Below are 20812 nucleotides of genomic sequence, written 5' to 3'. Positions count from 1 at the left end.
AGACTTCACCATGTCTGTGCCCTAAGCTGGACCTTCAGGTCCTTCAGGTGACACCCAGGGGCTCAAATCTCCTCCTGCAAGAGAGAGAGAGAGAGAATGGAGTGGGAATTATTCCCACTCCCAAAACTGGGTGCTCTGACTACTTCTGGGGAAAGAAGTTTAAACTGTGGAAGTGAGCCCCATTTAGAGTTGCAAAACAAATTTCAGACACCCAGTTAAAGTTTAATTTCAGATACACAACAATCCAATACTTGGGACAAGCTTATATTAAAAGCTTATTCATTGTTCATCTGAAATTTAAACATAACTGGGTATCCTATATTGTCATTTGCTAGATCTGACAACCCTGGCCACATTGCAAAAGCCAATATGGATTTCTTTAATACATGTACTTCCCATACAAATAACAGAGGATGTCATTGGGCCAAGGAAAGATAAGGTTGGGGAGTGGGGGTGGCTTTTCTATATAGTCAAGAGGGCAGGAAAATATAAAAGAATTGCTGTAAAGTCCTTAGAGAAATTGGTTTGGAGATAAAGGAGGTCCTCAGAAGCTATGGACCTGAGCTTTTCCCACTCCTTGTGCCAGGTTAAGCATGTGAGCCAAGGTGTGAAGACCCGAGACTAAGTACCACAGTCTGCTGGCTGCCTGTGGCCAAGGCTCCACATGCAGACCCTTCCAACTTGTGCTTATCTATATATAGTCACATCCTTATCTATATCTATAGAAGAGATGACAAGACCACACCACCTTGGAGGAGTGAGCAGTTGCCCCCCCCACCAGAACTGAGGAGTGGGGGCAGTGCAGCCAGAAGGCCACCTAAAATAAAAGTGAACACAAGAGCTCTGGGTGTGTTCCCTGTGGTGGCCTGTCACTGCTGTATATCCCCTGGAGTCCTCAGGCCAGACCCAACAGCCAACTAGTTCAACAATTTCTGGATCTATGACCAGAGTGGGGGAAAGTCATGACCAGCACAAGAGCTTGTCCTTAGTCTATACAAGGGCAACTGGAGGAGACTTCAGCTGCTGTGTCACTAACCTCTAGGCCTAGGCAGGTCCTAAGTCCATTCACCCCAAGGAAGCAAATTGCAGATCACCACCACACCAGCAACATACTCTCCCTCTTCACCCCCGACCTACCTCTGCCAAGGATCCCAGAGGAGGAAGAGGAGCCTCAGGCTTGAAATGACTTTAAGGAGCATCTTTCTGCTCCAACCTCCCCTATCTGTTTGCATCTTTCCAGAGAAAGGGAGCTTGTTCTTTGGTCAACTTATTCAACCACTTGTCATTTTATTTGGTTAAGTTCAAATCCATCACAGCCAGAATTTAGGAGGCCATCTAGAGTCAGTGGAATCTAAAGCCAGTGTCATCTTTCTACCTTATGACATTCTTCATTTATTGAGTGGGTCTCAGCTCTGGGAGGTGGGTCAGGTAAGCATAAAAGGGTTATATTTTTCTCCAATGACTATTTTTAGCAGGACCCTGTCAAATCCCCCATTTCCTTTCCTGATGATATTTTGAGCTCACACCATAGATAAACTCTCAAACTTGACTGAAGCCTCATCTCTCCCCATCCTCCAGTGATAGCCTGAGGGAGACCTAATCAGGTGGATAGGTGAGAGGTGGGGGTTACAGTCACCTTTTAGGACACTGACCTCCCCTGGCTCTCCAAGGCACAGCCCCTCCAGTGTGTTGGCGTGAGGAACAGGGCGAAGGAAAAGAACAAGTTTTTCTTTAGTTTGTTGGGTTCAAAAGTTAGGGACAAGATTTGGGCCCAGCTGTAAAGCTCCCTGTTGGTTTTTACTGCTTTGCTGGCTCACACGAGTGACTGGTGGTATTCAGGAACTGTGTCTGAGTTCTTCACAGGTCTAGTGGGGTCCTCCAAAGCAGACACAATTCACTGCCCAGACTCTATAACATCCTCGAATCACACCCAGAGGACAACCTGTGGCTTTGTGGCTAGGGTTGCCCCAACTCTTGGACACTGCAAACAACCTCAAGCCCAGCTGCCTTCCAGTGTACCCTCTCTGGGCATAGAGAATACTCAAGCATCCTTGCCACACCTTTCCTGTATGGTCCAATGGTTCAGGGAATTTTATTTATCAGTAATCCCATATGCATTGAAGATACTGCTATAACCAGGCTAGATAAAAAAAAAAAACTAAAAATCTCAATTTCCTGACAGTAAAAAGTTAAAATGTCCAACATCACAAATTTGGGTCCTCCAACAAAATTGCATATTGTAGTGGGTTCAAATTCAAGGGGAATTAGAACATGGGATTGAGGGTTCTGTGGAGTTATGCAAGTCTCTCCTAAAAATGCCCACCTATTGTAAGTCACTCCACACAAATATGGAAAACAAAATTGGCTGAGTCACAAGAGCCCACTTAATCAGGCAACTTCCCAGACCACCAGGCTGCCAAAAGGACCCAACTGGGGCTGCTTGACAACCTCATCTGCTATTTTTATGTCTGTTTCCCCAAAACTTAAACCAAACCATTATTCCACACTGAGTATTTTCCACAGAAAACCTTAACATTTAACACATTCTGAAATATTTCACTTTTTTTTTAAAGGGAACATATTTTTTCTATTCTTATTTCCCTATCCTCTCATAACTAAAAAGGGGACTAAAACACACTTTCCATGCACTTGAAAAAAAAAAGCAAATGCATCACCTTGAAGCTGAAGCCTAGAATGAAAAGTTTTAGCTCAATCAATATTAAAGGGTGGTTATTTTTGTTTGTTAAAGGAGTTGTGTTGCCAGTTTCATTAGCAACATGTAGAATGCATCACGTAGTACCTAGATTCCTGACATTTGGTTTTCTCTCCTTCTTTTCTTTTTCTCCATTTCCTCTCTCTGTATTAGCTTTGTTTTAGAGTATCACAATCAATTTTAATAAATGTATTCATGCTAATACAAGATGTTAGCAATAGGGGAAGTTAATCCAGGGCAGGGGAAGAGGAGTGGTATATGGCAATTCTCTATAAATTCTGTGCAATTTTTCTTTAAACCTAAAACTGCTCTAAAACTTTATTATTCAAAAAGAAAAAGGGAAAAGAAACCACAAATTTTTAAAATTATGGTTCCTGTGGGTCAGAAGTCTACACACAGCATCACTCAGCAGGTATCTGTTTAGCATCTCACAAGGCTGAAATTGAGGTGTTGCAAAGTCTGGGTTCCTTTCTGGAGGCTCTGCGGATGGACCTGCTTCCAACCTCATCAGGTTGCTGGCAGAATTTGCTCCCATGTGGCTGCTTGACCGAGGTCCCCATTTCATTGCTGGCTGTTAGTCTGTGTTGTTTTTAGCTTCTAGAGGTCAACGCATCCCTTGGCTCATGCCCCCCTCTCTCTATCTTCAAACCAACAATGGCAGGCTCAGTGTGGTGTCTCTGCCTCTGGATGCAGCTTAGCAGGACCTGGCTCCCAGATTCAGAACAGATTTAGTCCTGCTCCATGTGTGTCTCTTCTAGGGCAAGGCTGTAGGACAGCAGTTCTCCTCTCATGGTGGATTGCCAGAGGGTAAAGGACAAGTACATTTAAGTCGATCCAATGATATATTTCAGAGTCCAAAGCAAATCACACGGAAAATCTGACTTCAATGGGGAAGGGAAATACATTCCACCCGCAGTAGGAAGCAGAGGGGGTGAATATTTGCTGAACAACAATCCCAATTATTCTAGAGGGTGAGAGGCAATAGCCCACCCTTAGCGATAGAAGAGCTCTGCTTCCCAATCAGACTACAATCATTTCTGCTGAGGTAAGTTCCACTTTCAGAGACTCTAGTGCTATCTATTCATGAGCAGGGCTGGTTCTCAGTTCTTGGGTTGGTTTTCCTTTTTCCTTTCCCTTAAACTAGCTAAGGAATCAGCTTTCTCAGGTTGCTATGTCAGTTACCATTCTCCAATGTCTAAAATTGTGTAGCTTATTGTCCAATCACAGTTGTCCTTTTGGGTTTATTCTTATTAAAAAGAATCCCTCAAGTATCTTTTTGTGGTGGAACAATTTTATATACTGATTGTGGTGATTGCAAAAACTCTACACATAGAAGTACACGCACACATGCACACACACACACAGGCCCATGTGAACGCAGTGAATTCTAAATAAGGTCTGTGGATTTTACCATTGTCATTTTCCTGGTTGTGATACTATGCTATATATATGCAAGATGTTACCATTGGGAGAAACTGAGTGAAGGGTACTTGGAAGCTTCCTTTATATAATTATTTTTGCAACTTCCTGTGAATCTATAATTATTTCTAAGTAGAAAGTTTTTTTTAAACAAAAAATCCATCCAGTCTCATTTAAATGAAATGTTGGGAGGGAGTGGATTTAATGCACTCTCAACCCATCACCTTTAATCACAAGTCCCTGCTCCTTTGAGTTACAGTTGAACTCAAAAAATCTAATCAGATATATAAAACTCTCTCTGTTGGAACTGCTAGTAGGAAGTATCCACTGATACCATGAAAAACACTGAACCTTAAAAATTTACTGACTTTTTGGCCTGTTTTGTGTGGATAGTTCCTATTCACCTATGTTAATGCAGTTGCTGAAAATGGCTTCTATTTATACAAGTAACCAAAAACACAAAGAAACCTATCAATTAACAGATAAAGTTGGGCAAAGTCATTGAATGACAAGAGCTAAGGGGCCTGAAAGTCTTTATTTTCCTCAACTTTATTCATAGGCTAAGAAAGTGAATGCCCAAAAAATGCGTTGAAGTTTGATGAGGTAAACTGAGGAGACAAGCTGGTTCTCTCCAGGCTGACTCTCTTTAAAGAACAAAATTCAGGAAATATCCATCAATCAGGAATTTGTTTTCAGTTGTGGCAAGAAGGATAATTTGTATCCTCAGAATTGTTATTCTTTGACAATGCTGATCTAGCCTGGAGTCCTTAGATGAAATTTTAAGATACATAATTTGCATTTGCTAGTTAAATTCAAGCACATGGTATCTTGGAAGCAATGGTAACTTTAGGTTTGGCAAATGATAACATTTGTCCATTTTTCCTTCTGAGGTCCTAGAGCAGGGTGCCTTCGGCCCTGGCTTGGGAAAAGGGTGAGTCTTCTTTCTGAGATCTCTGTGAGGGCAGTTGCCCAGGCACAATGAGTGCACCTGAGGGAGCTGGGCTTTAGGTAAGAACCCACTCCGAAGGGAGGGAGTTAAGAAGCAAAACTAAGAAAAACATTTGGTTATTCGGTCCAAATATAAAAGTAGGTGTTTATACATCTCCAAAGGCCATATTGGGGGGTTATTTCCCTATAGGCTATTTTTTTATTTTTTAAAAACATAAATCTAATCCTGTCACTTGCTTGCTTAAGACCCACCCGTAGCTCACCACTGATCGAAAGATACAAACACCATAGCTTCCGAGTCCCCTTATGATCAGATCTCTGCCTGCCTCTCCTCGCCTACCAACCTCATCCCTTGCTCTTCCTGTGTCCTCCATCTGGATATGCACACACCTCACCTCTCTTCCTGACCTCCCACTCCCATGCTCAAAACCTCTTTTCTACTTTCTATATGTCCAGGTATTCTTTCAGATCTAGTTCAGTCCCATGTCATCTTCTCTGGGCACATTCTGTCTTTCCTCATAGTTGTTTGTCAAAACCATGGCTATCTCTTCCGTGGGACTCTGAGTTCCTTGACAATAAGGACCCTGTTTCACTCACTTTCACATTCCTTTTACCTGCTCTGGTGCCTTCCACATAAGTATTTTCAATAAAAGTTTGAAAAATCAATGAAAAAATGAATGCTCTAAATTTAAAGCTGGCAAGCTAATAGCACATCTTCTGTATGTCAAAAATCTAAAAGCAACTAGAATTTCTACTACAAGAATAGAAAAATCAAATTATAAAGATAATAAGAAATAGAGCCTTTTGGGGGGCACAGACCTACAAATAATAGGACATATAACTTCTAAACATATGTCAGGAACATCAAAAATAACACTTGGCACAAGGAAAAAAACAATCCTGAGGTACTTTGCTACAATTGTGCAAAATAATTGAACTCTTAACCAGTATTTGAGTAATGACCTGACATTTTATGATTCCAAAATACAAAATGTACCAATATAACTTCAGATTAATGATCAGACAATTAGTGTCACCCTAAGTCTATTACTACATCCCATTAACCTCAGATCTCTCATTTCACATGAGCCGTCATTTTGCTACTCTCCTGTGCCACCACTAAAAGCCTCATTATTAGGCATGTGGAGTGCATATTAAAATGGGTAGAATGTTTGCAAGTGTATTTTAAGGTGCTTTCCAAAGATATAAAGTCAAAGCTATAAATAACATGATGAGTGATGTAATTGTCAACAGGATATGAAAGTAGAGTCTGTTCTGTTCAGCCTAAAAGGAGATGTCAGCAGAGAAGACACCTCAGAATGGATCTGATGAGGGAAGTTCAAGGGTCAGAAAGCTGGGTGGCCTTTGGCTAGGCACATAACCTTTCTCAGACTGAATTTCTTCCTTTAAAAATGAGAGTGGGGCTGCGTGACCTTTGAGGTTCCTTTCAGTTCTAAGGAGTCTATGAGAAGACAAAAGAAAAATCTAAGATACTAAATAGAATAAATTAAACTGAGCTAAATGGGACCCTGTCCACAGAGTTATACTATTTTTCCAACTGTTACTTTGTGCCAGTCTTGGTGCCTCAGGTCTTATGAGTTTAATGTAACCCACACAACAATCCTATGACTCAGGCACCATTAGTGCCTTTTCACAGATGCAGAAACTCAAGCTCCGGGAGATCCAGTGGTTTGTCCAAGGTCTTCTAGCTGGCTGAGCCAAAGGGGAATGTTATTTGAATCATGTCTGAAGGAAACACACAGCTCAACTAAGCTATGACTCCTGTTAAAAAAAAGATGTCAGTGTCCGTTATGAGCAAATCTCAGTGTTGATCTCCTGTGTCATCTCTGTCTCCTACTTTTCCTTTTCCAGGCTACCTCCACCGGGTATTTAATTCAGGCTCCACTTACACAATAGTGTGGGAGGCTTCCCAATCCTGCCCCAGGCCTTGTCATGAGGGACTCAGTGTCACCAGTAAAGACATCAAATGGGTCTCATAAAGACTCAAAGGCTAGATTAGTTGAGATCTCTTGAACTTGTCCTTCTGCTGGTCCATTAACTAATGTATCTCCAATTTCCATGATATTTTAGAGGAATTATCAATCCAAAATGCAGAGGCAATTTCCAGGCAATTTTAAGCAAGATATAAAGCCTGTAGAACATCTCTAACTTTACTTTCCTCTCTTAGTTACAAATACATATAAATTACCTTGTTGAAATAGAACAAACTAAGTTTTGCTCCTTGTGAATTGCACCATTTTCCTACAGCCAATAGATTGATACACTTGGCATCTCCCATAGCCTAAAGGCTGTCACAGCAATATTTGGTGATTTAATTATGTGGATGTAAATTCCCCACCCAATATAAACTAATCCCACATTAGAAAAGTAGACATATGAAATGGTATCTTCTGTCCCTTTGAACAAAGGCAGATAATTTGAAAGAATCCACAATTAATAATATTCCAGGGGTGCAAGCTGGGGCAATAAAACAAACAAACTAGGGCCTGTTGGAGAAGATAGGGACAGCGTTAAGTGGGGAGGTTAAAGATTAAAATAATCATTGAAAGAACTATGATGAATTTACACTTCTGGTTGTCTCATCTATCCCTTGTAAATTCCCAGACAGAGAGTTATGACACAGAGCAGGGGCCATTTATTTATCGACTAACATACCAATAAACTAAAGGTAAAGTCTTGGTCTGTTTGCCTGTGTGGCCAGCAGAATGCCACAGTTTTGCTACAACTTTCCACTTCTCTAAGCCTAAGAAAATAAGTTTCATTGTTCCTGTTCACCTTGGCACATGGATACAGTCCATAACTTCAGCTCCTTGGGCATGCAGCTGACCCCTGCTGAATGAGTTGCAACCCTGGCACTGCCTGCTAGCTCAGCATTTGTTTCTGTCCACTGGTGATCTTCTCCCGGCAGTATGAGCCCTCCCCTAGTTGTGAGACTTCCTGCAACCCAGGTTCCCCTCACAGATGGTCTCTGAGCAGTGATCAGGCATTAATGAATCATTAGAATCCATGATTGGCCTCCAAACACAGTCCTCCCCCTCTTACCCCATCTGGCCATTTTGTCCCAGGCAGATACATAGGGGGTAACAGGACATACACTGTGGAACTTACCCCAAAAGGGAACAAATAGCTCCTGTCTTTGTACACTAATGGTTTCTCATTACATTGCTGCTCCAGATTTGTAAGCAAACGGCATTGGGGTGGTCATTTTATAACCAAATGTTTTCTATATTTTTCTCAGTCCATTAACCTTTTCCCATATTCTCATTTTCCCAATCTAGACAACATGACAGACCTGCTTCTATTTTCTCTCCTTTTAACAACAATAAAAGTTTATGGTGGGTATAATTGGGGAACTGAACCAGGTATTGACTAAATTGTTATCTGAATTCCATCAGGAAGCATGTGATGGGAGTGGCACAGCACCATAAACAGGACTACTCCTGAGAAGTTAGACCACCTGTGAGGGTAAAGAAGGCTGTCCTGCTGACGTTTCAGTTGGTGAGTGTCCTGAGCCTAGACTCACAGTGCCTATTCCATTGCTTCACTGTACCCATATCCAGGGGATAATAGGCAGAATGGCAGCCCATTTTGGGAAGCACATTCTTGGGCCATATTGGCTCTGGAATGTCCTCCCTTGTCAGACCTATGGAATCTGGGATGGCAATTTTGTAAACCCCTAAGAGTAGTTCTCAGGGCTTACTTTCCTGTTTGAATTAATAAGAATCAACTGCTTTAAGAACATATCTTATTCCCAGTGGGCAGGAAGTGGCCCAATATAATCTGGGAATGGTAGTCACAACTCACAGAGACAGCAAACTAAAAACGTTAAGATGGGAGGTGGAATGGGCAGTGGTGGCTCAGTGGCAGAGTTCTTGCCTGCCATGCCAGAGACCCGGGTTTGATTCGCGGTGTCCGCCCATGCACAAAAGACCCAAAATAAACAGCGATTGACCATAGATCTAAGGGTCCATTTCTGAATTCTCAATTTGATGCTATTGATTGATATATCCACGTTTACGCGAGTCTCAAGATGCACAGACCACTGTGGCTTTATGATATGCTCTAATGTCGGGAAGGATTTGGCCTCCCACTTCAATCTTCTGTTTCAATATATTTTTGCCTATTTGAGGCCCATTTCCCATCCAAATTAATTTGACAATTCCTTTTTCCATTTCTGTATAGTAAGTCTTTGGCATTTTGTTTGGTATTGCATTGATATCTGAAGGACAATTAGCCTTCCAATCCATAAACGTGGATTGTCTATCTATTTATTTAAGTCTTCTTTGATATCCTTTATCAGTGTTTTGCAATGTTCTATGTACAGGTCCTGTACCTTCTTCACTAAGTTTATTCCTAGATATTTGATTTTTCTATTTGGTATTCTGACAGGAATTTGTTTTAGATTTCCCCCTGAGATAGCTCATTACTACTGAAGAGAGACAGCACAGATTTTTGCATGTTGATCGTGTATCCTGCCACATTGCTAAAATCATTGATCTGCTTAAGTAGCATTGCTGTGGGGTGTTTTTTTTTTCAGTTTTGACAAAATATACCATCATGTCTTCATCAAATATGGAAAGTTTTACTTCTTTCTTTCCCCGTCTAAATGACTTTTATTTCTTTTACTTGCAAAATTGTTCTTGCTAGAACTTCTAGCCCAATGTTGAATAACAATGATGACAATGTGGATCCTTTGTTCCCCATCTTAGAGGGAAAGTTTTCAGTCCCTTACCATTTAGTAAGATGCAAGCAGTTTATTTTTCATATAAGCCCTTCATTATTTAGAGGATGTTTCTTTCAATTCTTATTTTTTGAAGTGTTTTTATCAAGATAGGGTGGTGAATTTTGTGATTTGCTTTTCCTGCATGAAATGAGATAATCATGTAGTTTTTCCCTTTTGCTTTGTTAATGTGATGAGTTATATTAACTGATTTTCTTGTGTTGAAGTGTCCTTGCATACCTGGAATAAAAGCTATTGGTGATGATGAATAATTCTCTTAGTATGCAGTTGGATTTGATTTGCAAGGATTTGGTTATGTATATTTACATCTCTATTCATTAGAGAGATCGGTCTGAAGTTTTCTCTTCATACAGTATCTTTTTGAGGCTTTGTTATTAGCGTGATATTGGCTACATAGAATGAGGTTAAGTACTGTTCCCTCATGCTCCATTTTTTGGAAGAGTGCAGGCAGGAGTGGTATTAATTCTTATTGGAATGCTTGATAAAGTTCGCCTGTGATGCCATCTGATGTTTTCTTTGTTGGGAGTTGTTTTACTTTGCAAGCTGCTGGAATGCAATATACAAGAAGAGGAATGGCTTTTAAAATGAGGAATATACTAAGCTCCAGTCTACAGTTTTTAGTCTATAAAAATGTCCCAACTAACAGATTCAGGGAGCAATACATTAATTCAAGGAAGGCTGATGGGTGAGGAACACCTCTGTCAGCTGGCTAGCCATGCCGCTGGCATCTACTGGCCCCTTAGTCCTGGGTTCTTTTGCTTTCAGCTCTGTTCCTGTGGGGGTTCCTCATTTTCTTCTCCAGGGCTGGCTTTCATCTTTTGGCTTCCCTTGGTTCTGTCCAGGTTCTGGCTTGCTTAACATCTCATGGTGATGTCTGCTGGGCTCCAAGCATCTCCAAACATCCATGTCTCTATTCTCCAAGTGTCGGCATCTATGTCAGCTCTGCTCTGTCAGATCTAAGCTCTCTCCAAAATGTTCCGTCTTCTCAAGGACTCCCGTAAGCTAATCAAAATTCACCTAAAATGGGTGGACACGCATCTCTATCTAATCCCAAAGTCACACCTACTATTGGGTGTGTCACATGTCTGTGGTGAGAATCTAATCTAAAGTTTCTCCCCTAAACTATTGAATGTATTAAATAGGACTAAAAGAACAGGCTGCCTCCAAAAGATTGGGCCAGGATTAAAACATTGCTTTCCTGGGTTTCATAATCGATTCACTCTGGCACAGGAAGTTTTTGACGACTGATTCAATCTCCTTACTTGTGAGAGTTGGTTGAGGTCTTCCATTTCTTCTCTAATCAATGTATGTTTTTAGTATGTTTCTAGGATGTGGTCCATTTTATTGAAGTCATCTAGTCTGTTGGCATACAGTTGCTCATAGTAAGCTTCCATGAACTTTTTTTTTCTTCAGATTCTGTGGTAATCACACCCCACTTTTTTCTGATTGTGTTGATGTCTTTTCCCTTTTGGTCTCTGTCAGTTAAGAGTTTTTTATTTTATTGATCTGTAAAAGATTCCAAATTTTGTTTTATTGATTCTGCTCTTTTGTATTCTCCATTTAACTAATTTCTGCTCTATTCTTTGGTAGACTTTTCTTCTGCTAGATTCAATTGGCAACAATTTTTTTGAGGAGTTTTGCATCCCATGTGCATTAGAGAGATTGGTCTATCTTTTTCTTGTTTTAGTATCTTTTTCTGGCTTTGGTATGAGGGTGATGTTGGGTTTACATGAGTTAGGAAGTCTTCTCCCCACTCCAAAGTTTTGAAGAGTTTGAGTAGGATTGGTCCTAATTCTTTCTTGAATGCTTGGTAGAATTCACATGTGAAGCCAGCTGGTGCTGAACTTTTCTTTTTTGGGCACTTCTTGCTGACAGATTCAATCTCTTTTCTTGTGATTGGTTTGTTGAGGTCATCTCTGTCTTCTTGAGTCAATGCTCATTGTTCAAGCCTTTCTAGGCAGTTGTCCATTTCATCTACGTTGTCTAGTTGATTAGCATATATTTGCTCATAGTGTCCTCTCATTACCTCCTTTATTTGTGTGGGGTCATTGGTATGTCTCCTCTTCCTTTTCTGATTTTATTTATTTGCTTCTTCTCTTTTCCTTTTTGTCAACCCTGCTAAGGGTCCATCAATTTTATTGATTTTCTCAAATGGCCATCTTGTGATTTGTAGATTTTCTTGATTGTTTTCCTGTTCTCCATTTCACTTATTTCTCCTCTAATCTTCATTATTTCTTTTGTTTGTTTGCTTTGGGGTTAGTTTGCAGTTCTTTCTCTAGTCCTTTCAAGTGAATGCTTAATTCTCGATTCTTTCTCTTCTGTTTTGACATAGGCTTTTAAGACAATGAGTTTTCACCTTAGCACTACTTTTTCTGCATCCCATAAGTTTTGATATGTTGTGTTTTCATCTTTACTTACCTCATGATATCTACTGCTTTCTCTTGTAATTTCTTCTCTGACCCACTGATTTTTTTTAGGAGTATGCTTGTTTTTCTTTCATACATTTTTCAATTTTCTGGCCCTCTGCATGTTTTTGATTTCCAAGTTAATTCCTTTTTTATCCTTGGCAGTGTTTTGTATGATTTCCATCTTTTGAAATTTATTCAGACTCACTTTGTGACACAGCATGTAGTCTTTTCTTGAGAATGATCCATGAGTACTTTAGAAAAAGGTGTATCCTGCTGTGGTGGCATGAATGTTGTGTAAGTGTCCATTAAATCTAGTCCATTTATTGTATTATTTAAAGTCTCTGTTTCTTTGTTGGTCCTCTGTCTAGATGCTCTTACCATTGATGAGAGTGGGGATTTGAAGTCTCCAACTATTATGATAGAGGTGTCTATTTCTCCCTTTAGTGTTTTCAGTGTTTGCCTCTCATATTTTGGAGCACTCAGGCTCGATGCGTTAATATGTATCATTGTTATGTCTTTTTGTTGATTTTTTCCTTTTACCAAAACATAGTGTCCTTCTTTGTCTCTTTAACTGTTTTGCATCTGAAATCTAAATTGTCAGATATTAGTACAGCTACTTTTCTGATTGTTGTTTTCATGAAATATCTTTTCCCACCTATTCACTCTCAACCTATTTTTGCCCTTGGGTCTAAAATGAGTCTCACATAGACAGCATATAGATTTATTATTTTTTTTGTGGGGGGGGTATCCTGTTTTCTTAATGCATTCTGCCATTCTGTGTCTTTTGATTGGGTAGTTTAATCCATTACCTTTTTGTGTTATTACTGTAAAGGCAATACTTTCTTCTACCATTTTGCCTTTTGGATTTTGCACATCATATCAAAGTTTTTTCCTCTTTTAAGCCTTACTGAGAGTCTTCATTTTTACACTCTTCTGAAGACCCCTCACTCCTGCCTTTTCCTATCTGCCTGTAGTGCTCCCTTTAGTATTTTTTGGAAAGCTGGTACCTTGGTTGGAAATCCACTCAGTGATGGTCTGGAAATGTTTTAATTCCCCCTGATTTCTGAAGGATAATTTTTCTGGATATAGAATTCCTGGTTGGCCATTTTTCTCTTTTAGAATCTTAAGTATATCATACCCCTGTCTTCTTGCCTCCATGGTTTGTGCTGATAAATTCACAGTTTCTTTTTGGGCTTTCCTTGTATGTGATGGGTCATTTTTCAGTTGCTGCTTCCAAAATTCTCTCATTCTCTTCAACTTCTGACAGTCTGATTCATAACTGTCTTGGAGTATGTCTGTTTGAATCTAATGTGTTTGGAATATGCTGGACTTCTTGGATCTGTAAGTTTGTGTTTTTCATAAGAGATGGGAAATTTTCCATGATAATTTCTTCCATTAATCTTTTTCTTCCTTTTGCTTTCTCTTTTGCCTCTGGGATACCCAGAATATGTATGCTTATGTGCTTCATGTTGTCATTCCATTCCCTGAGACACAGCTCCTATTTCTCCATTCTATTCCTGTATTTCCTTTTGTGTGTCAGATTTCAGATGTCCAGTCCTGTAGTTCATTAATCCTTTCTTCTGCCTCTTCAAATCTATTGTTCTAGGTGCCCATCTTTTTTTTCTTTTCATCTCTTCCATTGTGCCTTTCATTCCTGTAAGTTCTGTGATTTTTTCAAATTCTTGATTTTTCCCTTCTTTTAGCCAATGATTTTTTTATATCCTCCCAAATATTGATTTGATTTTTGATGAGATTTTTCACATCTCTTTAACTATCCTTAATTAGTTGTTTCCACTCTTGTATCATATTTCAGTTGTTGGTATGTTCCTTTAACTGGGCCATATCTTCAGTTTTCTTAGTATGACCCATTATGTTTTGCTGGCATCTAGGCTATTGATTTCCTTAATTAGTTTCTTGGGGAGATTTTTTTTCACTCTTTCTCTGTGGATTTTCTGTCTAGAAGGCTTTGTTCTGTATCTGTTCTTTGACGTTCAACTCAGCTTATTGTAAACCTCTAGCACAGGTTCTGTTAACCTGATCAGAATTTCTTAGTTCTTGATTTTCTGTTTCTTCCACAGTGTATACAGTGCCTTTTTTTTTTGGAGGACTGCCTACTCAGATACTAAAGACCCCAGTCCCATTTCTCCAGACTGGACTGTCCTCCTGTGAGAAGAAAAGACTCACCTGCATCAGTTATTCCTGAGGGTGAGAGCCAGCAGGTTGACAAATTATCCTATGGAGCTCTTCAACTCTGTGTTTTTCTTATCCTGGCCAGTATGTTGTGCTTGGCAGCCTGAAGTATCCCATGAGGGTGAAGTGATGAGGTGCCTTTATCTTCAGCAGATTCTTTCTGAAGGGGTCATGGTTGAGACAGAGGTGAGGTTGTAGGCTGGCATTAATTGCTTCAGTTTTCCAGGAACTGGGGCCTGAATTTCTTGAGGGAGGGATTCCGCTTGATCTGGGCCCTACCTTTCTGTTGAAGAAGGTTCAGCTTTTAGGAAATTAACTCCTTTCACTTGACTTGTTATTTTTTCTCTCAGACAAGCTTAATTTTCCCCTTCCCTTGAACAGTTGTAAGCTGAGCAACTTCTTCTTTCTACTTTGATGTGAGCGTTGTGTTTTGGAACCCCGTGGCATGGGGACCTTGGGAAACCTCTGCTATAACTTGTCAGCAGACCCCCCATGGACTCATATGTCTTTCAAGCCTTTGAAGTACTCATTTGGAGAGACAGAATTTCTTTGTTTTGGGGTTCCCTTAATGGCAGGGGAGCAGCATGGACAAGATAAGCAGGGGCTGTCACATGGCTATCCTGGCAGAACAAGAAATCAACCAAAGGCCCCTTGACAGGGTGAGAGCCACTTGAACCTCCCCTTCACCTCTCACAAGCCTCCAAAGTACTGTCCATGAGTACCCCTTGGGGGGACAAGAGCCCCTTCCCCACCTGTCTGAAGCTGATGGGCTTTTCCACACTGGTCAAGTATGTCCATTGACTAAGGATCTGATGAGAAAGTAAGGACTGCCAAGGGCTAGGATGAAGATACCTGCTGCAAGGAAACCCCAGCAGGGCCAAACTATTCCAAGGATTCTCTTCTCAAAGCCTTAGGTGGGGAGGAGACCAGGCATGTTGGCCTGAGACCCAGCATGGGTGAAGGCATTGTAAAATGTAAAAGGCTGAGTACAATGGAGACAAACAAAAGGATGCCAGAATAATGAGACCCCAAAAATGGTCAGTCAGTAGGAGGGGAGACTAGAAGTGAAGGTTGCCGAGGCCATAATACACTTCCTAGAGTGAAGGGCCCCTGGGGTTGAGGCCAGAAAGTTTAGGGTCATCTCCAGCAGTCCTAAGCATCCTTCCACTTGAGTCCCCACTCTTGTTGCACATGGCCCTCACAGGTGAACTTGAACTTGGACCTCTGAAAGGGGTTCAGACCCCTTCCTGTAACTGGTGGGCTCCAGAGAACTGTGAGGCCCTAGGCTGCAAGTGGCCAGCTCTTTCTCCAGGGGCAAGGAATCACCTTTGAAAGGGGCAAGATCTGGACGTTCCTTGGTGCTGAGTCGCACCTGCACCCCATGTGTAATTAGAGGTCCTTGCCCTGACCACTACCTTTGGAAGGGCATCTCAACAGGTTTCCATATGAAGTCTTGGTCTAGGACACTAAGCAGGGCTTTGTACACCTCACATTAGAGGGTCTTCTGTGACATGCAGTGGTGGTGTAGACTGACTGTCTTTCGAACACACACCCCTGCAGGAGGCTGCAGGTTCAATAGTTACACAACCATGATCTCCATAACAGCCTTGGGAATTGACTACTGTTCCTCCAGGAGGACTGGGTGATGTGGAAGCACCCTGATTATACTCACTTCTTGTAAGTGAAAAGAAGCAAAACCCATCAGTTGGAGAGCCCTGAAGATTTGGTCTCCCCCTCTCTGAATGCATACTCATTGTGCATGGGGGTTAAGCTCAGTCCCATGAGGCCACTGGTGGGCAAGACCTTCAGGTGGAGGTGAGACCTTAGCATAGAGTAGCTGGAGCAGAGGAGAAGCTTGAAGGCACATTGTCTCAACTGCACTCAGTTGAGGACATCAGAATTCAGTCCTGTCCACTCCTCATCCATCTTCCTCTTCCCACTCTAATCAAGAAATTGGCAGAAACCTTTCCTTCAGGGAACTACCTACAGTGAGACAACTCCCCTGCCCTCCACTGATCCATCTGATGGAACCCCCACCAAGCACAATCCATGAGGAAAAAGGAAACAAGAGCATAAACAGGGCTTTATCCATTTACTATCTGATGTACAGAAGAAGCTTCATGATTTGACTTTTAACACCTTTTGAAATTGTCTTAATCATGTATTTCAACAACTTCGATCAATTTTTATCAGCTCAACATTGCTCTTGTCATGGGGAAGACATAAAAGTTTTGCCTTGGGTTGAGAGGTCTGAAATGAAGAAGACAACAAAGGGGAGGAACAGGATGGGGCAGAATGTAAGGTAGGAGACCTCCAGCCTTCCCCTGGAGGAGAAGGGCAGAAGCTCATAAAACACAGGTGACAATCTAAATAGGGCAGGTCAATGTTTTGTAGTACCCAAAGCTTTCCTCTCTTGGGAGGTACCACTTTAATGAATGTCATGCAAAATTACTCCTCAAATCTTTCTGCCAGGCCCCCTGGCAGTGGGTCACTGCATCTTAATCTTCATGTTGTTTCTTCAGGTTCAGTTGAATCCCTTCCCGCCTTTGCAGTCTAATATCATCACATGAACTCTAAGGCCTGTTGCAGAGCACATGTGCTTACCCTGCCTACCTATCAGTCTTTGTATTCCCTCAATGTCTGTGTCATGCCCTGGACAAGACCCAGTCCCTCTTTTCTATAATCACCTTCAGGAAGCCTGCTTGGATTTTTGCAATCTCTGGTGAGGAGGCCTTTCTGTGTCCTCAGAAATTTCCTCCTCATCTCTAGGTCAGCATTTAGCATGTTGATATGCCTCCAAGCTACAAGCTCAAAGAAGTCATGGATGATGCCCCAGGCCATCTCCATGTTGCTGAACATGCAGAATGTATTCCATAGTTTTTAGTTTGAATGGCTGCATGAACGTGAGACAACTGAAAGAAAAGAGATTTGGGTACAGTTCTAGTTTGCTAGCTGCCGGAATGCAATATGCCAAAAATGGAATGGCTTTTAAAAAGGAGACTTTCATACGTTACTAGTTAACAGTCCTAAGGCAGAGACAATGTCCCAATGAAAGCAAGTCTATAGAAATGTCCAATCAAAGATATGCAGAGAAAGATACCTTGGTTCAAGGAGGCCAATGAAGTTCAGTGTTTCTCTCTCAGGTGGAAGGGCACATGGTGAACACAGTCAGGGTTCCTCATTCATTTGGAAGGGAACATGGTGAACACAGTGTCATCTGCTGGCTTCTTCTCCTGGCTTCCAGTTTCATGAAGCTCCCTGGGAGACATTTTCCTTCTTCATCTCCAAAGGTGAGTGGCTGGCAGACTCTGCTTCTTGTGGCTATGTCATTCTTCTCTGTTCTCTCTGAATCTCTTTCATTCTACAAAAAATTTCCTGTTTTATAGGACTCCAGAAATTTTTCAGGGCCCACATAAATGTGTGGACATATGCCATCACCTAATCCAGATTAGCAACCACTCATGATTAAATCACATCACCACGGAGATGATCTGATAACAATTTAAAACATACAGTATTGAATAGGGATTATTCTGCCTTTATGAAATGGGATTTTGATGAAAACATGGCTTTTCTGGAGGACATGCATCATTTCAAACCTGCACAGGTATGATTCCCAAAATCTCCTCTGAGCTGTTGAACGTCAGACAGCTCAATTCAGCCATTGTAGCCCAGGTGTCAGGATTAAGTGAATTTAGAGCCATGATGTTTGTCTCAGGATGTTTCCTGAGCAGCAGTTTTGACAAGTAGTCAACTCTGGGCATTCCAGTTAGCCTTCCCATATAGGAAGAAGGCAAATGACCAACAAATTACATGCATTGTACAAAATGAGGGCATGGAGGAATGCCTGCTCTCCCATCGGTGAATGTCAAGAATCTGGGCTTCAGTGAGGTGGACATGTGCTCTCTAGAGTTTCTACAGGTCTGATTTGCTGAGGCTGTCATGGGACCACCTGGATGGTGTCCTGTTGTTCAACCTTTTCTCTTCCTGTATGATACATCCTGACACCCGCACACCACCTTCTTTGAGTTCTTCTCATAACATGCTTGCTACCATGCTTCCTCCATAGCCAGTGTCACTGGAACCTTTTACACTTTGGGAGAAGGACAAGAGTTTGTCCATCTGAAAGACACACCCTCCCCTAAACCATCTATCCTTGTTTGACTTGTCTTTCAGGCTGTGCCTAGAGAATATCTTCGTGGACTCTTCTACAAAGCTCATACTTCAGCTTCACCTTGACCTAGGCTGTAGTTCTAGTTTGTTAGCTTCTTCTCCAGGCTCCCTGTTTCATGAAGCTTCCCGGGAGGCATTTTCCTTCTTCATCTCCAAAGGTCGCTGGCTGGTGGACTCAGCTTCTCGTGGCTATGTCATTCTGTTCTGATCTCTCTGAATCTCCCATTCTCAAAAATGTTTCCTCTTGTATACAACTCCAGAAACTAATCAATATCCACTCAAATGGGTGGAGACATGCCATCACCTAACCCAGCTCAGCAACCACTCTTGATTAAATCACATCTCCAGAGAAATGATCTGATTACAGTTTCAAACATACAGTATCAAATAGAGATTATTCTAGCTTTATGAAATGGGATTTTGATTAAAACATGGCTTTTCTAGGGGACATGCATCCTTTCAAACCAGCACAGCTGTCAACAGGCTAAGCCATTTTTCTCACCTGTGTCTGATTCTGATTATAATGTGAAACCATTGGAAGATGTCATGCCACAGAGCCATCCTATTAATTTCAACTTCTTCATGGTGCTGACCCAGAAATGAGACAAAACAGGAATCTAACTTTCCACGGATCACAAAGCCACAGCCAACCCAAAAGAGTGTTACTTCTTGTAATGCTGTCATGTCTGTTTGCATGTCAGCTACTCGAAAACCAGCCATGGCTTTCACACTGATTATCTCACATCCACATGTTGACCCAGAAAGTAGATGGGAGAATGACCCTGTCATGTAGGTGTGGAAACCGGGGAGACTCTGAGATGAGAGTAACAATGACTACACCATGGTCACAAGATTTCTAAGAAAGTTCATCTGTGTTAGAATTGAGTCCTCCCTCCTCATGGTCGGGGCCAAGTCTGCACCCAGGCCCCCCAGGTAGCTGTGGGGAGTGATGTGTTGAGGAAACTTGGTCCAATGAGCAGGATAGCATGTTTAAGGAGGATGAGCAGTGAGAAGTCAAGAGGACCTAATGGTTGAGAAGTTTCAGTTAAGTGGCCTAAGGAGATGACCTCACTTCCCTTGAGCTGCAGTCCAGTGGAACATAGAACCCTGGTAACCAGGCACCTAGATTCCACAACAGCCCACCACCAGGCTCATTTAGCCAAAGATGATCGACAGAGCAACATGTCCTCATGTTGCATTTGTAGAGCACAAGTTTCTGGCATGAGAAAAGCTAGAAAGGAGACATTTTTCAATAGATGCAGGTGTTGGCTGAACCCTCCACCTCGCCGCTGCTGTCAGTTGGTTAGGGAGTTCCTGAAGGTAAGTCAAAGTGGCCCAAGGTCAGACAATTCAGGAAATACCAGCATTGTCATCCTGCCTCTGCAGCCCCATATCAGTCCTGCTTTCAGTGTGAGGAGGAATGAGGAACGGGTTCACCCACGGCCAGGTTGGGAAAGCTCATGGGCATTTTTTGGTCACATCTGAAGTCATAGATGGCTGTTGGGAAGGCAAGTGGTGATGGTGAGGTAATCCCCATGCAACATGTTAATCCTGGGCCCAAGAGTTGCCATCTCCTATCAATGTGGGCTGGGCAAGTGTGCAGACACCTGTCCACCTGATCAGGGTGGCAGGGATGGCTGGGGTGCCCCCCTGCGGTGTTGGCCAGGAGGCCCCTTAACCTGGGACAGCAGTGTGATCAAGTGAGTACAGTGTGGTGGTTTCTCCAACTCTGAGTCCTGAGGCAGCTGGGACAGGCCAGAAGGCGCTGATCCAACTGTGGTGTCTTCCCTTGTGTGCCAACCCACAGATTTGCCATCTGATTGGCACAATGTCTCCCTGCCAAAGCCATGTGGGTCTCCACCCCTCACCCATACCAGCAACCTGTGCAGGCCTGCACTTGGCCTTGTGGAAGGTCATTTTTCAATCTTTTGTTATAACATCTGAGAATGGGTGAAGATAGTTATTTTTACTTCTAATAAGACAGTGAGCTACTTCACATTTGTTTGATTTTTCTCTTGTTACTGGTGGTAACCTGCTTGCTCTCGAGCAGTCAATTGGATGGGACTTGCACACCTTCTCTGTGCCTTAACCATCTTCATGCTCTCAAGGGTGATTTGGACTCAGACAGGTTGATGCTATGACAACAGTTCTGGTGGAAATTGTGCACTCCCATAATACATCCCCTTGACCTTCCAGTGC

Source organism: Tamandua tetradactyla, chromosome 12 (assembly GCF_023851605.1).
Source record: "Tamandua tetradactyla isolate mTamTet1 chromosome 12, mTamTet1.pri, whole genome shotgun sequence".
Taxonomy (NCBI): Eukaryota; Metazoa; Chordata; class Mammalia; order Pilosa; family Myrmecophagidae; genus Tamandua; species Tamandua tetradactyla.
Note: the sequence above shows the minus strand (reverse complement) of the source record.